A 20402-nucleotide genomic window follows, 5' to 3' on the forward strand; every position below is an offset into this window, starting at 1 on the left:
AAGACCACAGTGGAGGTGGGGTACAAGCTTTCATCTTTGTATCAACACAAGACCTTTGCTCCCCAGATTTCCCTTGAGAAGAAGTTTGCGGATGCTTAGTCTGGATGACTTTCTTTGTATGAAGGAGCACATCATGAAGATGGAGGACATGAGAGGTGAGCTTGCCTCTCTTGGATAGAAGATATCCTCTGAGGATATGGCTATGATCCTGTTGACACAGTTGCCATCTCCTAGGTTTGATGTTTTAAAACTACACCAGTCTCATCACATTGAGGACTTGCGAGCGACTCTTATGGGAGAAGCTTTCTCCGCTTGTCTTGGAGCATGATGAGCGACTTAGATAATGCAGGTACTAGTGGCGGGAAGAAGAAGAAGAAGGGGAAGGCAAAGGACAAGAAGGATGAGAAGAAGCTCAAGTGTCCACACTGTAGGAAGGGTACTCACCCCAAGGAGAAGTGTTGGCAGAAGTATTCCCATTTGAAGCCAAAGGAGAAGGATTTGAAGGATTCGACAGAGTTTGTCTTCGTGCATGTCTTTGTCGAGCAGGATACAACCCTTGCTTCTTACACTTAGGAGAAGCTGTGGCTCGTGGATAGTGGAGCTTATTCTCACATGACCTTTTGGCAGGAATGGCTTTAGGACTTGAGTTCAAGAAGGGGCACCGTCACCATTGGTGATAGCTCTACGGTTCGAGTTTGTGGAGTGGGGACCATTTCCCTATTACCAGATAGGCAGCCTTTCTCTGCCAAAGTTCTTTATGTACCTAAGTTGGGCTTTAACCTTTTGTCTATCTATGGTCTTACCTAGCTAGGTACACGTGTGGTCTTCACCAGAGATGTAGTTACAGTGAAGGATGAGTCTACAGGTGCAGCTCTTTGGATAGGCATGCAGGAGGGTGGGCTTTATATGCTCACAGCCTTAGCTATGATGTCTTCCCATGAGCTTTGACTACTTTCCATGCTCAATAAGGTCATTTGAACATGGATGCGATTCGATGGGCTTCTCGAAGGAAGATGGTGGTGGAACATGAAACGATTAGAACGGCCCTTGGCATGTTGAAACATTGCCCCTAGCACAAATCCACCGCAAATTCCGTCCCTAAATTGCGAAACGTTTCTTGTACTGTTTCGGACAGGAAATGCCATGTGGCATGCCTGTGCATTTCCCAGGGCAGTTTCTGCATTCTTCAGCCTGCCTCACTTGCCAGACATTGTCCACCCTTTCCAATATTTTTTTGAGCATTTTTGGCATTTTTACCAGCATTAAATGCTGGTCGGACATATTTTTGGCCTCAAATTTCAGGTCGGCCAGTTTTGGTTTTTTTGGCTATTTATAGCCATTTCCCACTTGGTAGTCAGTTCCTCCCTCCTTCCTTGGCAGGTGCACACTCTAACTCTGTCATCTTCCTTCGTCTTCAGTGTCGCCATCATCATCAGCCTGATCTGGTGCCCTCATTGACGCTCTGGGCTGCGTGCAAGGACTGATCGGTTCACATCTTTGTATTCAGCATTCATTTCAGTCAGTGCAATATTTCTTCCTTCATTTTCTGGATGACATCCTATTGGCTGCGTTTGATGCAAATGCAGGCTGCAAACACCTAGAAAACTGTCACCTACTCCTCATGATGGTGCTAAACAGCAAAACACAGGTATGGAAGGCTGCATTTCAGCCTGGACAGCACCGTCACGAGCTGGAAAGGATGGAGCCTACTCCTCCTCATGCTGCAAAACAGCAAAACGCAGGCATGGAAGGCTGCATTTCAGCCCAGACAGCACCGCCAGGGGCTGGAAAGGATGGAAGAAGGGCTGCACTTGATGGTGTCCTCCTCTGCAATGGAAGCTCTCCTCCGTGCTCTCAGTTAGGCTTTGATACCATGTGATGAGTTAGTGTTCCTTCATATTGTTGACTTGGAGGAGCCTTCTTCAGTGGTTGCCTCATCTTCTGAGAGGCCTTGGCTGGTTGATAGTAGAGCTTGTAGTCATATGACTCCCCGAGGTGATTTTTTGCAGGATCTATGCCCTTCTGAGGGTTCAATCACTGTTGGTGACATCGTTTCGGTGACTATTTGTGGTGTTGGCACTTTGCCTTTATTTCCCGACCACGGGTCGAGCTCCTTTTCATAAGCTGTTTATGTTCTGGACTTGGGCTTTCTACTCATCTTAGTCTATGGCCTTACTAGGATTGGTACCCAGGTTGTCTTCATCGAGCAGGCCGTTTGTATTGAGGATTCTTCTACAGGGATTGTTATTGCGACAGGTTGGTAGGAGAGCGGGCTTTACAGGCTCCATTTCCCTTCTCTTATGCAGGGTCCTCTGACGCAGTCGTCTATTGCCACACCCGTTCTTGCTTGTGCACCCTCTTTTCCACAGGTTCCTTCCCATCCCCCACCCTCTCCTTCAGTGGTTCCCTTATACCTCCCATCCCTTTCAGAGGAGGATGATCTTGGTGATGCGGCTATGGATTTCTAGGTTCCTAGTGTTTTAGAGGAGGTTTTCTAAGCTCGTGAGGAGTTTCTTCATCAACAATCTTCATCGACGGACTTCATCGACATTGGCATGCCCTTTGCCACCCCAGGATTCGTTTCTCCCTTGGCCTTCTGCCACATCCAAGATCTGAGAGGGGGTGTTAGCAATCATGTTTGCCATGCCTTGTCATCTCCTGCCTATGAGCCTCAGTCTGAGTCAAATGAGGACTTTGGGAGCTCTAACTTGTCTATCACTTGTTTTGATGGAGGAGGTAGCTCATTCTAGAGCACTCAGTTTATTGCATTTCAGTGCATTGTCTCCTCTAGTAGGGATTTTATGTGCGTTTCCTAGGGTAGTTTGTGCATTCTTCAGCCTGCCTCTCCTGCCAAACATTGTCCACTCTTTTTGGGATTTTTCTGAGCATTTCTGGCAATTTTACCAGAATTAAATGTTGATCAGACTTGCTAGTCGACATTTTGTTGGCCTCAAATTTTAGGTCAACTAGTTTTTGGGTTTTTTGGCTGTTTATAGCCATTTTTGACTTGGCAGGCAGTTAGATTATCATCTTCCCTCCTTCCTTGGCAAGTGCACACTCCGACTCCGTCATCTTCCTTCGTCTTCGGTGCTGCTGTCATCATCAATTTGATCTAGTACCCTCACTGACACTCTGGGCTGTGTGCAGGGACTGATCGGTCCACAACTTTGTATTCAGCATTCATTTCAGTCAGTGCAGTATTTCTTCCTTCATTTTCTGCTTTCTTTCTTTCTCTTCTCTCTCTCTCTCTCTCTCTCTCTTTGTGTTCGTGTTCCTTCTTCTGTTGTGCACAGTCACAAATTTGGACCATCTGGAGATGGTCCAATCGATGCTAGAGCCTCAGTTGATGAGGCTCTTGCACTGGATGTTTGGAGGGAGGCTATGCAGGATAAGCTTGATTCTATTGAGTAAAATCAAATTGGGGATTTGGTTTCGTGTCCTCGGCAACAAAAGGTGATTGGTGTGAAGTGGGTCTATGAGACCAAGTATATTGCAGATGGTTCCTTGGACAATCATAAGGCTAGGCTTGTTGCCATTGATTATTTTGAGACCTTCGCACCTATGGCTCGTATATCTACCATTCGAGCTATTTTGGCTCTTGTAGCCCATCACATTGGTTTGTTTATTAGATGGATGTCAAGTCTGGAATGGCATTCTTGATGAGGAGATTTATGTTTCCTAGCCTCTAGGTTTTCTTGCGCGGGGGAAGGAGGACCATGTCTACCGATTGTGAAAGGCCCTCTATGGCTTCAAACAAGCTCCTAGAGCTTGGTACCAGAGGATTGATCGCTTCTTTCGTGACAATGGCTTCCAAAGATCAGGTCATGACCCTAACCTTTTGGAGGTTTATCAGATGGCACAAGGCATCTTTATCTTGCAGCATAGCCTATAGGTATATCTTCGAGTTACTTTTGGAGTTTGGTATGGCCGAATGTTGGACTATTTCTTGCCCTAAGGACCTTGAGTCCAAGCTTGTGGTAGCAGACAGGTGATCCCTTTTCAGATGCTATCTGCTATCGGTGCCTTGTTGGCTCACTTATCTAGCTCATCGACACTCCGCCATATATTTCTTTTGTGGTGGCTCTATTGTCTTATTTTATGAAGACTCCTACACATGCTCACTGGAGGGCCTTTTAAAAAATTTGGGGCTTTTTGGAAATTCATTTAAAAAAAAAGAGCTCCCCTTTATATTTTTGAGGGGATTAGTGTTTTTTATTCCTTCAAACAAGGGATTTCCAATCTTGGTTTTAAAAAAATTTACACCTCCCCTCTACAAAATCAAGGCTCAATTAAGCTTGACACACAGTACTCCATGATAATTGAGTAATAATTTTATCCAATTTCTTCAAATTCTCTTAAAATTTTGGGTAAAATTTGGAACTTTTGCCCCAATTTCACTTTCAAGGCACTTAAAATTTGGGGCTTTTGCCTCAATTCCCTTTCTTACTCTATTTGTAAAGAGAGCCATCATTCAACACATTTGATCATGCAAGACAGCCAAGGATGCATGGGATAAGCTTGTGTCATTGTATCAAGTGTGCAATGAGGCGTACGTTGCTTACCTACATAAGCAACTGAAAGATGTTCGTATGGAAGGAGGTAACATGGATGCCTATTTCATGGGCATCAAAGATCTTATTGAGAGAATATAACATATTGATGAAGTTGTCCCAAACAATTAGTTTCTTTCTATCACTTGTAATGGTCTCTCAGAATCATATCAAGGTTTTGCTACCACTTTGCAGTTGGTAACTGTGGGCAACCAAGTTACCAACAGTTTTGACCAGCTTGTGTCTCTTTTGTTGCAAGAAGAACAGAGCTGTCTTAACCTCAATGCTACCATGGCGAGCGAACAAGCCTTTTCTACCCACCGTGGTTCAAAAGGTGAAAATCAAGTGAAGTACAAGCACATTGGTAAAAAACCAGCAAATACCCATGCTGGTCATTTATCTTCTTCTTTACACAAATCCTCCAAGATGCCTTTCCATGCTAGTCCATTCTCTTCCAACCCTTCAAAAGGTACATCCAACAAACCAAAGAGGTGCAATTATTGTCGAAAGATAGGGCACGACATCACAGAATGTCTTAAGCGCATTGGATCATAGAAGAAAAAAGAAATCCGGTCTTGTCACAAATGAGATTGCCAACCTCGCCAAGCACAAGCAATATACGTTTTTTATTGAATGTCAATATAATCCTTCTATTCATGATACTTGTTTTTCTTTCATTGATGCGGATTCTACTTGGTATTTTGACAATGGTGCATCTAAGTACATCACCTCTTGCTGAGGATTATTTTTCTCTTTCTTATGTACCTAAGAGAGATATAGTCATGTGTGCTAACAATGCTTCTTATGCAATTAAAGGCATTGGTCATGTGCATGTTGCCTTTGTTTTGGGTACTCCTTTGACATTGCACTATGTCCTTTATGTGCTCGGCATAAAGAAGAATCTTATTTCCATTTCAGCCATCGCAACTTCAGTGTTTCACATCATTTTTGATGACCCCCGATGTGCGATATATGATGATTAAGTTTCTTCTTCCATTGTCTTGATAGGCACCCTCACTAAAGGTCTCTATCATCTTAATACATATGATCAACAACTTGCTGAAAATTCTATTGATCGTGCCTTATTAACAAAGGAATCCTTTCATGATATACATTCGTGGCATTAGAGGCTTGGCCACATTAACTATCGAGCATTGATGAAGCTCTAGTAAAAGGATATGGTCAAAGATCTTCCACAAATTCACTTGCCATCGAATCACATTTGTGAAGGTTGTTTACTTAGTAAGATGCATAAATTCTCCTTCCCTAAGGATTCTCATGTTCATTCTCCATCTATTTTGCATCTCCTTCATAGTGAATGTTTGTGGTCCTATGTGGACCAAATCTCTTGGTGGATTTTTATATTTTGTCACCTTTATTGATGTCAAATCCCGATTCACCTAGGTATATGGGTTGAAGTATAAGTTTGAAGTCTTCTCTTACTTCAAGATTTTCATGCCATGGTGGAGAATTAAAGTGGCTTTCGCATATGGACCCTTGGCATCGGGGGTTGGGGGGGTTTTGAATATTTTTCCAAACAATTTTAAGAGCATCTTACATCTTGAGACATTTATAATCAATGCATCGTCCTTTACTCCCCACAACAAAATGGAGTGGTGGAACGGAAGAATATGTCACCCATGGAGATGGCAAGACACATGCTGAAGAGTAAGAATTTACCTAATTCTTTATGATTCGATGCTATTTTATGTGCCGCTTATGTTTTGAACAGGTGTCCCACAAGGGCTTTATGCACCATCACTCCTCATGAGGCATGGATGTGCTCCAAGCCTTCCCTCTCTTATATGAGGACTTTTAGTTCATTGGTGTATCCTCATGTGCCTTCTTAGAAAAGGCACAAGTTGGATGATAAGGTTGTTCGCTACATATTTATTGGATATAGTGCTGAAAGCAAAGGGTATTATCTTTATCAACCCTCTACAAGTAAGATTATTATCAATTGAGATATTATCTTCACTAAAAGTGCTTCTCACCCCTTGCTAGACTGTCAACCTATTATTAATGCTTCAGACATCTTTGACAACCCACAATCACTTTCCCATAATGGTTCAATGGTTGATCCTTCTTTTCAACCTTCATTTCCATCATCTATAGGTATATTACAACAGCCTATTCAGCCTGATTTACAGCCACAACAACATCATGATACCTTGTCTGATGAGCAATCCCCCTATTCATTATCACTTGGAGTGTACGAATGCTGAAATTAAGTAGCCTAAAAGAGTCTCTCATTGGTTGCTAGGCACTCTTTGGGACAGCAAGCAGCCTCTTCCTTTGGTTGCCCCCACGCGAGCCTCCACTTGTAAGGAACAAGGTAATCTTCTTGCATATGCATTGGTGGCTATAGTATGCAATGAAAGAATCTCTATGTTATAAAGATGCCTTTTCAGATGATGGTTGGGTGGAAGCAATGAAGGCAAAGATTGATTCCATCCATTAGAATGACACTTGGGAGCTATGTGAATTTTCTCATGTTAAGTGTGGAGTGGGTACCAAATGGGTATATAAAATTAAAAGAAGTCAGATGGTTCTATTGATAGGTACAAAGCCCACCTTGTCGCTAAGGGCTATGCCTAGCAACAAGTAATCCACTTTGAGGAGACCTTTACCTCTACCTTTGGCATTACTATCATTAGGAGTATTATATCTGTTTGCTGTCCACTTTCATTGGGAGGTGCATCGGTTGGATTTCTCCATGGATATCTTGTCGAAGAGGTATATGTTTCTTAGCCTCGAGGATTTGCAGCTAAAGGCTTTGAGCCCAAAGTTTGTTGTCTCAAGAAGACTTTGTATGATTTAAAGCAAGCTCCGTAGGCTGGGTATGCCTGCATACATTCTCATTTATTGCATCTTGGATTTCAAAATAGTCCTACTGAGGCTACTTTTTACATTTGACATAAGGAATGTGATTTTATTATTCTTGTGCTTTATATTGATGAGATGCTTGTAAGAGCGGGAAAGAACATGAGAATGATAATACTTTGAACTTAACCAGCTTGATCAATTATCACCATGAAAATTAGAAGATAGAGGGAGAGAGAGAGAGAGAGAGAGAAAGAAGAGTGTTAACACCATGTTGAGAGTGGCCCCCTTCCTCTTTACAAGAATTTATTGAAATAAACCAAGGGCATCCAAGTGGTTGAACCATATACAAAAATGTCAATTTGTTGAAATTCTGAAAATTAGAAGTTTGAAACCCTAATTTCTACATACTCTAAGTAGCAAGTTGATTTTCTTGTTTAGTGCTCAGATTAGATCAAGCTAAGAAAAAAGTGCTTCTATGATGAGTGATACATAAGAGAGTACAAGGTATGTGACTGAAATTTCAGCATGGGAGATTATTGGAAATGAAGAGAGAGAGCTCCAATATATAGGTGTGGGCCTTGGGTGCTTAAGCAAAAAGTAGAGGCTGCAAATGACAAGTGTAGGGACACTTGTCTCTTCAAAATGACGTACATTTTAGATGCCACATGTGACTTTTCTAGGGTGAAGAAGCTTCTAAACATTCTATTCTAAAAATCTCTCAAATGGTTAAGAATTTGAGGTAGTTGCTAAAGACAAAATTGTTTCTTTTGTTCCTTGTGAAATCTCTCAAATGATTAAGAGTTTCAGATAGCAGTAGAATATAAAATAGAAGGGCAATGCTTGTCTTGTTCCTTGCAAAATTTCGAAGGCTTTGATTAACAGAATTTCCATTTGAGTAAAATTTAAAAATAGTAATCTCCTATATTTTAGGAGTCGCCAAATTTAGATTTTGGAGAGCTTCATTATATAGGTTAAGCGGTTTATGGTTTGTTTCTTTGATCATGAGTATCTGGTTTGACTTTCTAAAATCACTCATTATATGGGATTCTAGTCAATGTGACTACTCGAGTATAAAAGTCTTAGTCATTTGAGCTTTCTGGTCAAATTGACCGCCTAATTAAACTTTTAATTTCAATTAGCCATCTCGTTAATGGTGAACCAAGTATAATTATAGGTGTTCTGACTAATTGCCTTTCAAAGGACATGAGCATCAAATTAATTTGAATCATTGAGCCGATATGACTTGCTAACAATTGATATGCAAAAGGTTGGTTACATGCTTGTCACTGATACTAATGGTGGTCGAATTGCAATATTTAAGGCTGATTCACAAGAAACCTTTGCCATGATAGAACTTAGTCTACTTACTATTATTTGGTTATCCAATTTGCCACCATTGAGTGGGGCATTGTCATGACACAGTCCAAGTATATTAGATAGCTTCTTCAGCACTTTTAGCTTGAGGATTATAAGCACGTGTCTACTTTTTTGAAGCTTGGTTTCACATTCACTTCTGATGATGGTAGCAGATCCTTTGATACTACTTTATACTGGATACTTGATTTATCTATGTCACACGAGTCCCGATCTTCAGTTTGCTGCCTACCAGTTGAGCAAATTTATGCATAGACCTCCAATACTTCATTGACAGACAATGAAGTGTGTCTTTTGGTATCTTAAAGGCACCTAAGATCTTGACCTTTTCTACAAGGTTGATTCTTCACTCTCTTTGCATGGATATATTGATAGCAATTGGGCTCGATGTTCAGATTCTCATGTCTCTCATAGTGGCAATTGCTTCTTCTTGGGTACATCTTTTGTTTCTTGATTCAACAAGAAACTCACTATAGTCACTACTTCCAGTTGTGAAGCTAAGTATAGAGTAGCGTTCACAGCCACGGCGGAGTGTGTTTGGCTCCGCAAGTTACTTGTAGATCTTTATGTCCACTAGGCAGCTTCAACACATCTACACTAATAGTGATGGTGCTTTGGCCATTGCGTGGATCTCATTGTTTCATGCCCGCACAAAGCATATAGAAGTTCATTGCCGTTATGTTCATGAGCATATGTCAGCTGGAGAAATAGAGTTGTCTTACATATCCATTGAAGACAACTTGGTAGATCTTTTCATGAAGGCTCTTTCTGGACCAAAGTCCCAAGCTTTTTGGCAAGCCTTGAGCTCGTTTCCATTTGTTCCATGATTTGTCATACTTTGTATTGTCGTAGGTTGCTATATCCACTTGGATCAACTTGTGCAATCATGACCTTATATTTTCTTTTACTTTCTAGGATTTTGTCATTGTTCCTAGATCATTCTGCCCATTTCATGGAGAGGGCTTTGTAGGCCATCTCATGGGCTATGCGTTGATGCCCTTTGATCCATGATCTGGGCTTCCTAGGCATTTAAACTGTCATGGAATGCAATTGTTTCCTCTAGTGTTCTAAGCATTGCTGTTAGGTTTTATTTTATTATAAAGACACATTGTGCCTCATTAGCACATAAGTGTGGCATTATTCATTGTGATCACTTTGGGTATTGTATTCTCTCTTAGTCATTAATACATCACCTCTCATTTTGTGATTGAGTTATTGTGCATTGATTAATTCATTCATTATCTTTCATTCTCTATCAATTAATTGCGCAATTACTGCATGTTTGGGCCAACACTTTCCAGGGTGACTTGTAAACCCTAATTTCTGTTGTAAATTAGGGTTTAGGAGCAGAAATTCTTTAATGGCACCCTTGAGGGACTGAATTTGGCTGAGATCTCTTTAGAAAAGGTGTGAACTGGCTGAAATAATAGAGAGGGAGCCAGAGTGAGAAATTTTAGAGTTTCCTCGCCAAAATTGGATAAAATGTAATGCTACCTTGCTATGAATGGCTGATTGACTGTAGCCCTCCATTAGTAGGAGCCCCACATGTAGTCACTTGTCCTTGTGGGCCCCAAACTTGCTGTCACCTGCTTGTGGACAGCCTAAAGGTGTGGTCATGTGCCTCCAATGGCCTTGTGATCAGCTAGGCGTAGCTCTTTAACAATGTGCAATGGTTGGGCTGATCTCGAATGCTTCGAAAATTGCAACAGTAGCTCTTTGTCCTCCTCTCCCAAACTCCACAATGTTAGAATTAGGCTCCACCAGTCTGGGAGTCTTTCAAATGCATTTTTCAGCAATTTTCAGCCCAGTTAAATTAAATTTCAGAATATTAGATTTGAAAAATAATTTAGTATTGATTCTTACTCAAAAATCAACAATACCAACCAATAGTTAAATTGGCTAGTCTATTTGTCATCCAAGGAATGCTAAACATTTATTAGCCTCTGAAGTAGCATTAATTAATTAATGAATGCCAGTTTCAAATGTCACCATTGGCATTAATTGCTAATAAAATATTAAGGTCAAAATTTGTCACTAAGCACAACCTAATACCTGTAATATAACTTATTACAACTTTTGTCATTGACACGCACGGACATCTCAAGGTCTTGTAATATAATGTATTGCAACTTTTGTCTTTGACACCCATAGACATCTTGGGGTCTTTGGCCTCTCATTGTGAAATGTCTAACTTGCATATCACATGTGTATCTTGCATTTATACACTTGATTAACACTTAATTAAATGATAAGCAAAGCACCAAAATTTCATGAATTGTAGCAATGTGAAAGTACAAAGGATCTCCATGTTCCAGAGAGACAAAGGTCTAGAATCTAGTGGAGGTTTTGAGGGAAGTAAAGTTAGAGGTAAAGTTTCCATGTGTTTCTTGGTGAAGCTTCAACATTGTTTCACCTATGAAAGAATGTAACTAGATGTGGAAGAGTGGCTTGGCAAATCATTCTCAATGTTGCACTTTACTTGGATGTGTTTTAGTTAGAGCCGACCTTGGATTGGGCTCTTTCAGGCTCATCAAAGTATAGAAGGTATAGAGTATTACCTGATTCTCAATGAGGAGGTTACATCTCCACTTTCCTAGTGATGGAGAACTCGGTTATATAATGGATCTTGGATGTACTTGGTTTGCATCCATGGTATTATATGCTAACAATATTTCTACCATAGGGATCACTATTTAGTGTACTAGTCATTGTGAATTGGTATGCAAACGTGTATGGTTTGCAATGTAGGCTTTGAAACTACACGTTTGTAAGGTTGCTAGCATGTATGGAATATATGGAATGTACATTTGCAAGGTCTATATGTGATGTACATTTGCAAGGTCTATATGGGATACATGGATGGTATGCAATGTATATTTGCCATGTGATGCAAAAGAAATACAATTGTATAAGTTACATGTCGTTTGCAACTAATGTATGCCTTACATGATCATCATGTGGTACACCATGGCTATGAGGTGTTGTTTATGCTCACTTTATGTATTACAACGCCTTAGTGGTCAGAATAGTATTCGGTTTCGGCATTTGGATGCATCCTTTATGGTTCTAATAGTAGTTATGACTCATGTGTGGATTATAACTGGTTTAAGTGATTGGAATTTCATGTGCAGAGAGCATGAGCATGGTTAAATAGTAGGTCTACATGTTTGACTATAATATCAACATGTATTTTGAGTAGTACAATTGAGACGATTGGAAGGATTTCAAGGGGGTGCTCTATCACGAGGATGTGAATTTTTTTTACTTTGCTTAGCATTTGATTAGAAGTTAATCAAATGTGCAAATGTGACTTGCACGTGTGATGTGCAAGTTAATTATTTCACAATGTGGACCCATAACCACAAGATATTAGTTGGTCCCAAAGGCAAAAGTTGTAATAAGTTAGGTTATGCATTAATTAATTAATTAATTAATGATGGTCTAAGGGCTAATAATTGATTAGGGATACTTGGAAGATAAATTGGCCTATCCAATTTAATTATTACTAGTGAAATTATTTTTTTGATATTAAAATAATTATTAAATTAATTTTCGGAATTAATATTCTAAAATTTAATTTAATAAGTTGAACAATGTTGAAAAATAGGATTATAGGCTGTCACTTGGCAAAACTTGTCCATGCAAGTGAAAAAACGTTTTTGGGGTTGGTGGAAGTCTATTCCAACCATTGTGAGAGAGGATGTTGTTAGAGAGCAAGGAAATGCTATTGATGTGATTTATAGTCACCAAGGAGTAGTGTTACAGAAGGGAATAGTAGTTAGGAGCCCTCTAGGTGTAAGTGACAACAACTTAAGATCCTTCTGGTGTAAGTGACAACATACAAGAGGGGGGCAATAGTCTTTTTAGTGGTCGTAAGTTGCAGGTGATAGCTTCCATGGTTGTTTGAGCAAAGGGAAGTAGCTTTAAGTCTTTCTTGCAATGAAACTTTGAAAATTCTCTCTCCGTTGAAGAGTAAGAATTTACCTAATTCTTTTTGGTTCGATGCTATTCTATGTGCCGCTTATGTTTTGAACAAGTGTCCCAGAAGAGCTTTACGCACCATCACTCCTTATGAGGCATGGATTGGCTCCAAGCCTTCTCTCTCTCATATGCGGATTTTCGGATCGTTGCCGTATGCTCATGTGCCTCCTCATAAAAGGCATAATTGGATGATTAGGCTGTTTGCTGTATCTTTATTGAATATAGTGCTGAAAGTAAAGGGCACCACCTTTATCAAGCTTCTACAAGCAAGGTTATTGTCAACCAAGATGTAATCTTCACTGAAAATGCTTCTCACCCCTTCTAGACTGTCAAAAACAGCCTATTATTGATGCTTCAGACATCTTTGACAGCTTACTGCCACTTTTCCATAATGGTTCCATGGCTGATTCTTCTTCTTAGTCTTCACTTCCACACCCTACAGATACATTACAACAGTTTATTCATCATAATTTACAGCCACAACAGCATCATGATACTTTGTGTGGTCACTTGGATCACACAAGAACTGAGATTCAGCAGCCTAAAAGAGCCCCTTGCGCTAGTTGCTAGACACTCTTTGGGACAATAAGTAGCCTCTTTATTTGGTTGTGTGCAACGAGCCTCCGCTCGTAAGGAAGAAGGTAATCTTATTGCATGTGCATTGGTGGCTATAACATGTAATAAAGAACCTCTATGTAATAAATATGCTTTTTCAGATGATCGTTGGGTGGAAGCAATGAAGGAAGAAATTGATTCCATCCATGAGAATGACACTTGGGAGCTATGTGACTTGCTTCATGGCAAGCAGGCAATCGGTACCAAATGGGTTTTTAAAATTAAAAGAAAGTCAAATGGTTCTATTGAGAGGTACAAAGCCCGCCTTGTTGCCAAGGGCGCCCAACAACAAGGAATTGACTTTGAGGAGACTTTCGCCCCTACCTCTTGCATTACTACCATTAGGAGTATTATTGCCCTTGCTGTCGACTTTCATTGGGAGGTGTATCAATTGGACATGAAGATCGCATTTCTCCATCGATATCTCATTCAAGAGGTTTTTGTTTCTTGGCCTCCAGGTTTTTAGTTAAAGGCTATGAGCACAAAGTCTGTGTTGTCAAGAAGGCTTTGTATGGTCTAAAGTAAGCTCCATAGGCTTGGTGTGCCAACATACATTTCATTGATTGCATCTTGGATTTCAGAGTAGCCCTATTGAGGCTACTCTTTACATTCAATATCAAGGATTTGATTTTATTATTCTTATGCTTTATGTTGATGACATTCTTGTCGTTGGGACCAATGTTGGTCAAATTGAATTCACAGCAAACCTCTACCATGATAAATCTTGGTCTACTTCACTATTATTTAGGTAACAAATTGGTCACCATTGAGGGGGGCATCATCATGACAAAGTCCAAGTATATTGGACAACTTTCTCAACGCTTTAGTTTGAGGATTGCAAGCCTGTGTTTACTCCCTTGGAGCCTGGTTTTAGTTTCACTTTTGATGATGGTAGTGGAGCCTTTGATACTACTTTATATCGGCAAGTTATTGGATGCTTGATTTATTTATGTCACATGAGGCCCGATCTTCAGTTTGTTGTCTCCCAGTTGAGTAAATTTATGCACAGACCTTTAGTACTTCATTGACAGGTAGTGAATTGTGTCTTTCAATATCTTAAAGGCACCCAGGATCTTGGCCTTTTCTACAAGGTTGATTTTTCACTTTCATTGCTTGGATATTCTGACAGTGATTGGGTTGGATGTTTAGATTCTTATATCTCTCATAGTGGCAACTGTGAAGAAATACTCTAATACAAAAACATAAATGAAAGTGTACGACAAAGCATAAACTGAATATTGAATATACAATGCTCATGCAGTAAATAAACCGTGCAAGAATGAAAACTGTACCTCGAACTCTCGTGTCTCAAGGACGGAGGCAAAGGTATTGAGTGGGAGAGTGTGTCATACTCTTGACAAATCTTGAAATGCAACAAAGACAGTCTTTGAGAGTCGAACACCACCAAACATAGTTGTGGAAGGTGGATTTGATGCAGACAGGCAGTGAGGATGGAGAAAGACTAAAAAGCAAGGGGAAGCTCTGATTGCGATGTCCTCTATGAATGGGGTGTGGATAATAGAGATACAACTCTTGAAGCTTGCAAAAATGAGATTAAGCTTGAATGGAGGGCAGCTTGCCTATTTATAAAAGGTTTCGAGACCTCGTACCACACAATGTTTTAAAACTCTCTTAGACCATGCACTAATTTAGGTTTGGGGTTGTTTGAGTGACTAATTCATCATGTAATGCTTATGTGAGCTCAATATGTTCTCTTGGGCCCAAAAACTGAGCTAGAAAGGAAGGCCAACCCAAAATTTTGAGTGTTTTTGATTTTTATATATTTTACCCCAAGGCGTCCTACCCCAAAGTAGTAAGGGCATCGGACAAAGGGTGCACGGTGGCTGCCCAGAGCCCTACCAAGACTATAAATGTGATGGTTATCTTAGCAATGGAGTCCAAGTGGTCACCCCAGAGAGGCTAGTGCATTTGACAAAGGGTACACGTTGGTTGCCTGATGGCCTACTAAGTCCTATAAAGGTAGATGGAACCACAGTGAATTGTATTTTTTTGTATTTTTTGTTTTTTCTTTTGGTTTTTGTGTGTGTATTGGTATGATAATGATTGTTTCAAAATAGGAGAGGTGACGGCTGATTAAGTAACGGACAGGAGATAAGTAGCTAGTTCCAAAGGCTTTCATCAAATAAACAAGCTATCCCTACCACTATTGGATGATGACGAGGAAGGAATAGGCTAATGGAAGATATAGCAAATATGGCTGATTGATTGTCTTGGTCAATATGTTTGCGTAGTTCTCGAAAAAAGGCATAAACTCTAGGCCTATGGTGCCTTGCTCAACTTGCTCTCTAGTGAAGTGTAAGTGGACCCCCACATGTTCTATCCTTGGTATAATGATTGGATTGCCTGCAAGGGCAATGTCACTTTGGTTGTTGTAGTAGACAATGGTGGGAGAGTCGCAAGCATTGAGTGAGGGTTTCAAATCAGGTTTCGTCCTATTGAGTATGCATGCCCCAAACGGGAGAGTGACAAGGGATGGTTAGACCTAAGACCTTTACAAAACAAGCATACTATCCCTACCATTACTGGGTGGCGGTGACAAAGAAAATGGCTAAGGTGTGTGTATAGCAAATATGTCAAGCAAGCAAGCTTGGAAAGACTGCCTTGGAGACTGTCATGTGCAATTCCATGAATATGGTGGATCCTAGAGTCAAGCACTTCAAACGACCGAAAAGGGATAAATGCGCACAGATGCATGTTTACATGAACAGAATGCCAATACGTGGGTTAATGCAAAGGGAGATGCAAGATATCATGCTCATGCAATATGCTATGCAACGGTGCCACTGGGACAGTGGCCTCACAGGGGAATTGTTCACTTGTCCGAGTGTCCTTTTACAATCATGGCATCTTGACAAGGCGGATGAAGTTACAAATGTTCGTAATACAATACAAAAGAATAAATGAATGTAATGTCTATAAAAAACTATAAGCATAATCACTGTCAGTATCAAGAGTAGAAGCCGCCTTCTCTCAAATTGGAAGGAAAAGCAAGAGGAAAGTACCCTCTCCCTGTCAAGCTGAAGAAGTAGGGGAGGGTGTATCCAAGCCGATCCTGGGTAGCAAGCACTGAAGAACCGGTCGGTTGATCGCTTTGGTCAAGATATTTGCAAAATTACTTGATGATAGTACAAACTCTAGGCGAATAGTGCCTAGCTCAACTTGCTCTCTGGAAAAGTGGAAGTGAACTCCCACATACCGTGCCCGTGATGTGATGATCGTATTGTTTGCAAGGGCAATGGCACTCTAGTTGTCATAGTAGACAAATATGGGAGAGTCACATGGAAAGTGAAGCATTGCAAGTAAACTCCTTAGATAGATGGCCTCGGTGGTGCCATCGAAGAGAGTCCGATACTCCGCCTCGGTCGTGGAAGCTGCCACTGTCCTTGCTTACAGCTGGACCAAGAAATGGGAGCCGTGCCCAAGGTAAAGAGGTAGCCGCCATGGGAATGCCGGGTGTCAGGATCTCTTGCCCAATCAGAATTAGTGTATCCCTGCAAATATAAACCAGAACCATATGTCAGGCCATAAGAATAAGTACACCGCAAATAACGCAACACACGAAGACATGCAATCCAATGTGACATCCTAGGTGTTGTGAAATACTGATTGAGTAAGCTAAATCTGGCCTAGTGTGAATTAACCAAAGAAGTTTTCCTACAACAGAACGACAGGTATGTTCATTGAAGGGCTATCTTAGGGTATCCTTTGACAAGTGGACAGTAGGATCTAGAGGCGTGGCCATTGGCCGTGTTTGATCCGGAATGTATGTTCCACGAGCTGAAGTGCGTACTTCAGCTGTGACACAAAAATACAGCCCGCAAAATGAACTACCTCCATCCCCAAGAAATAGGACAACAAACCAAGGTCTGCCATCTCAAATGGAGCTTTAAGCTTAGCCTTGATTTCCGCTAGCCTGTGATGAGTAAGTCATCATGTATAGCAGGACATAGCTAATCCCCTCTGTAGTAGATCGGGTCATAAGGGGTAGAGTGGTATCTGTGAGTCTGCAGGAACTCATCCATCCTATGGAACCAAGACCGCAGCGCTTGCTTCAGCCCATAAAGAGCTTTATGCAAACGGAATACCGTATCCCTAGGGTTTCCTGAGGGAAAGCCGGGTGGCTGCTCCACATAGACTTCCTCCTTCAAGAAACCATTTAGGATGGCACTCTTCACATCCATCTGATGTATCGGCCAACCGTGGTGAGCGGCTAGCGCGAGTAGCAACCGAAAGGAAGTCAACTGCATAGTAGGGGCGAAGGTCTCTTCAAAATCAATGCCATGGTTGTCGAAAGCTTTGCACGACAAGGCGAGCCTTGTACTTGTCTAAAGTTCCATCATCTTTTAGCTTGGTTCTAAAAATCCACTTTGACCCGATGACTTTCTTGTGGCTCGGACGATCCACCAATGTCCAAGTCTCATTTGAGTCAATACTCTCTAGCTCCATCTCCATGGCCTCTCGCCATTGAGGGTGCTAAAGAGCCTCCTGCCATATATCCATCTTAGAATGCGCTATATAATCAGCTGTAAACAACGACGCAAATGATGTTTGAGGAGCAAGCCGGGTAGATCTTCTAGGTCTCTCTAGAGTGAAATCCAGTGGTAGGATCTCCGAATCCCGCACGGTCTGCTAGTGTGAGCGAGGTAACGGGTCTTGAGGAGGGGGCCTGGGAGCGAAAGAATTTGCGGAAATGTTGGGGACGGGAAGTAGACTAGGCTCAGTAGGCACGATCTTTGATGATCTGGAAGAAGGAATCGGATCGAAATCCGGTGCAGAGGATTGCACGATATCCCTCTCGTCAAAGATGACATCATGTCTAACGATCACCTTGTTTGTTTGAGGATCAAACAAACGATAGGCTTTTGTTTCAGAGGAATATCCCACAAAAATAAGGAGATCAACTGGGGGAGTGAGCTTGCCTATCTTGTCATTAGGTGTGTGTGTGTATGTACGACATCTGAAGATTTTGAAGTGGAAAATGACAGACCGAGAGCCAAAAAATGCCTTATACGGGGTCTTCTGAGGAAGAGTTGCAATCAGACATTGGTTGAAAATGTACACTGAAGTGTTAACAGTCTCGACCCAAAGGCACTCAGGTAGGTCTGTTTGCGAACATCATAGAGCGTGCCATTTCCATGATTGTCCAGTTCCTACGCTCTACGACTCCATTCTGAGAAGGGGAGTTGGTAGAGGTGAGCTAGTGGGAGATGCCATGCTGTTGTAGAAATTCAGAAAACTTGTGGGAGATGAACTCACCACCGCTATCACTCCTCATGCAATCGACATGACGACTACTCTGGTTATAAACTAGCAGCACCCAAGCAGAAAAATATGTGAAAGCATTTGACTTATGCTTGAGAAAATACACGTACATGTATCTGGAATGATTATTTACTATAAAAAAGAAGTACAATGCGCCGTTCAAGGCAACAGTGGATGTGTGTGAAGTAGATGAAACACCACCCAGGCTACAATGATCCCGAAAATGTGTGTGAAGTAGGTGGAACACCACGCGGCTAAGAGAAGGATGAGATTCTAAAGGATGTGCCTATGTTTCCATAACCCCCCGGTGTGATGTGCGGTGCGACATGAGGTGTCTGAAATGGTAATGTAAATGGTGTGAATGGAAGTGAAGAAGTAGCGGAAGAATGTGGTGGGATGGGTGGGTTTTGAAAATGTGGTGTGTGAGGTGCAGATGCACTTTGTTCATTTTTATAATTTAATGATTAGAAATGAAAATGTGAAGATGATGATGCACCATGCAATGAAGAAAAAGGAACACCAAATTCATTCTGATTTTGTGAAGTAGACAGAAAATGAAAGTTAGAAGAAGAGGTACCTGGCTTTTTCTTATAATTCCCACGACGTGTGTTAACATACAAGAATTGGTCCTCAAGAGAACCTTTTCTGTAGTCAATAGACTAGACTCTTTCTTCCACATGATCTCTACTAGAATATTGCAAAGTAGAAGAGATAAAAGAAGAAGGAACAAAAGACGAATCTAAAGTATCTTGCACCGGAGTGGACAGAAGAGGATGAAAGAAAGGAACATACTCCAGGTCTTGTTCTCCAAGAGGGGGGGCCATCCTTGATAGAGGTCTCAACGGCCCTGCAACATCATCAGATTTACGTGCAACATCTGAAGAGAGAAATTCATGCATACCTTCATTTAGAAGCTTTTCTTGGAGGGCAATCCTTCGTTCGAGCTCCTCAATCTTCTTTCTCTATAAGCTATGATCGGTTTGTATTCTTCAGAGGTCAACTTCCTTAGCTTTTCTTCTATGTAATCAGAAGTGTCTTCCACCATATCAGAACTTTGTGGAGCAAGCTGATCGGCCCACTCTTGCTCGGTTCTTGGCATAGTTGGTTTTGGAGACTAAATTGATGTTGTTGTGTTCGAAGTCATTTGAACCTACTGTTGTTCTTGCTTCTTATGTAGAGCTTTCAGATTAAAGGCCCAGGTTTCTCAGAGAGTACCAGGTTCTGATATCATATAAAGAAATACCCTAACACAGAAACATAAACAGAAATCGTACAACAAAGCACAGACTGATAAAAGAATACAATTAGGGTTAGGGTAAGTCAGAGACAATGAACACAGTGAATAAATGAAGTGATATGACTACTGGATATACGATGCTCATGCAGCAAACACACTATGCAGTGAATGAATACTGTACCTCGAACTCTTGTATCTCAAGGATTAGGGCAGGGGTAATGAGTTGGAGAGTGTGTCGTACTTTGAACGGATCTCGAATCGCAGCAAGGCAACCTCTGGATGTCGAACACTAGCAAATGCAGCAATGAGAAGCTGGATCTGATGCAGACAACAGTGAGGAGAGAGAAAGACTAAAAACGTAGGCAAGACAGCTTGTAGGTGAGAGAAAGACAAAAAACGCAGACTGCAGAATTCTGATGACGTGGCAAGCTGTACGGTAGCAAGTCTGCATATAGGAACAGTAGTCGCCTGGTTGGAATCAGCTCCAAACTGTGTAAAGAGGGCTGAAAATCAGGCGACAAGTGATGGAGATAGTA

At 41.2% G+C, this 20402-nt stretch overlaps 1 protein-coding gene across 3 annotated transcripts in view; it reads left to right on the forward strand.

Annotated features, from left to right (window-relative positions):
- The window catches only part of LOC148014313 (5'-3' exonuclease family protein), a 120447-nt gene that overhangs the window by 24792 nt on the left and 75253 nt on the right, over positions 1 to 20402 (forward strand). The gene's annotated exons all lie outside the window — the stretch shown is intronic.

The sequence above is a fragment of the Lygodium microphyllum genome, chromosome 25 (assembly GCF_053477565.2).
Source record: "Lygodium microphyllum isolate KBCC chromosome 25, Lygodium_microphyllum_v1.1.10, whole genome shotgun sequence".
Lineage (NCBI taxonomy): Eukaryota > Viridiplantae > Streptophyta > Polypodiopsida > Schizaeales > Lygodiaceae > Lygodium > Lygodium microphyllum.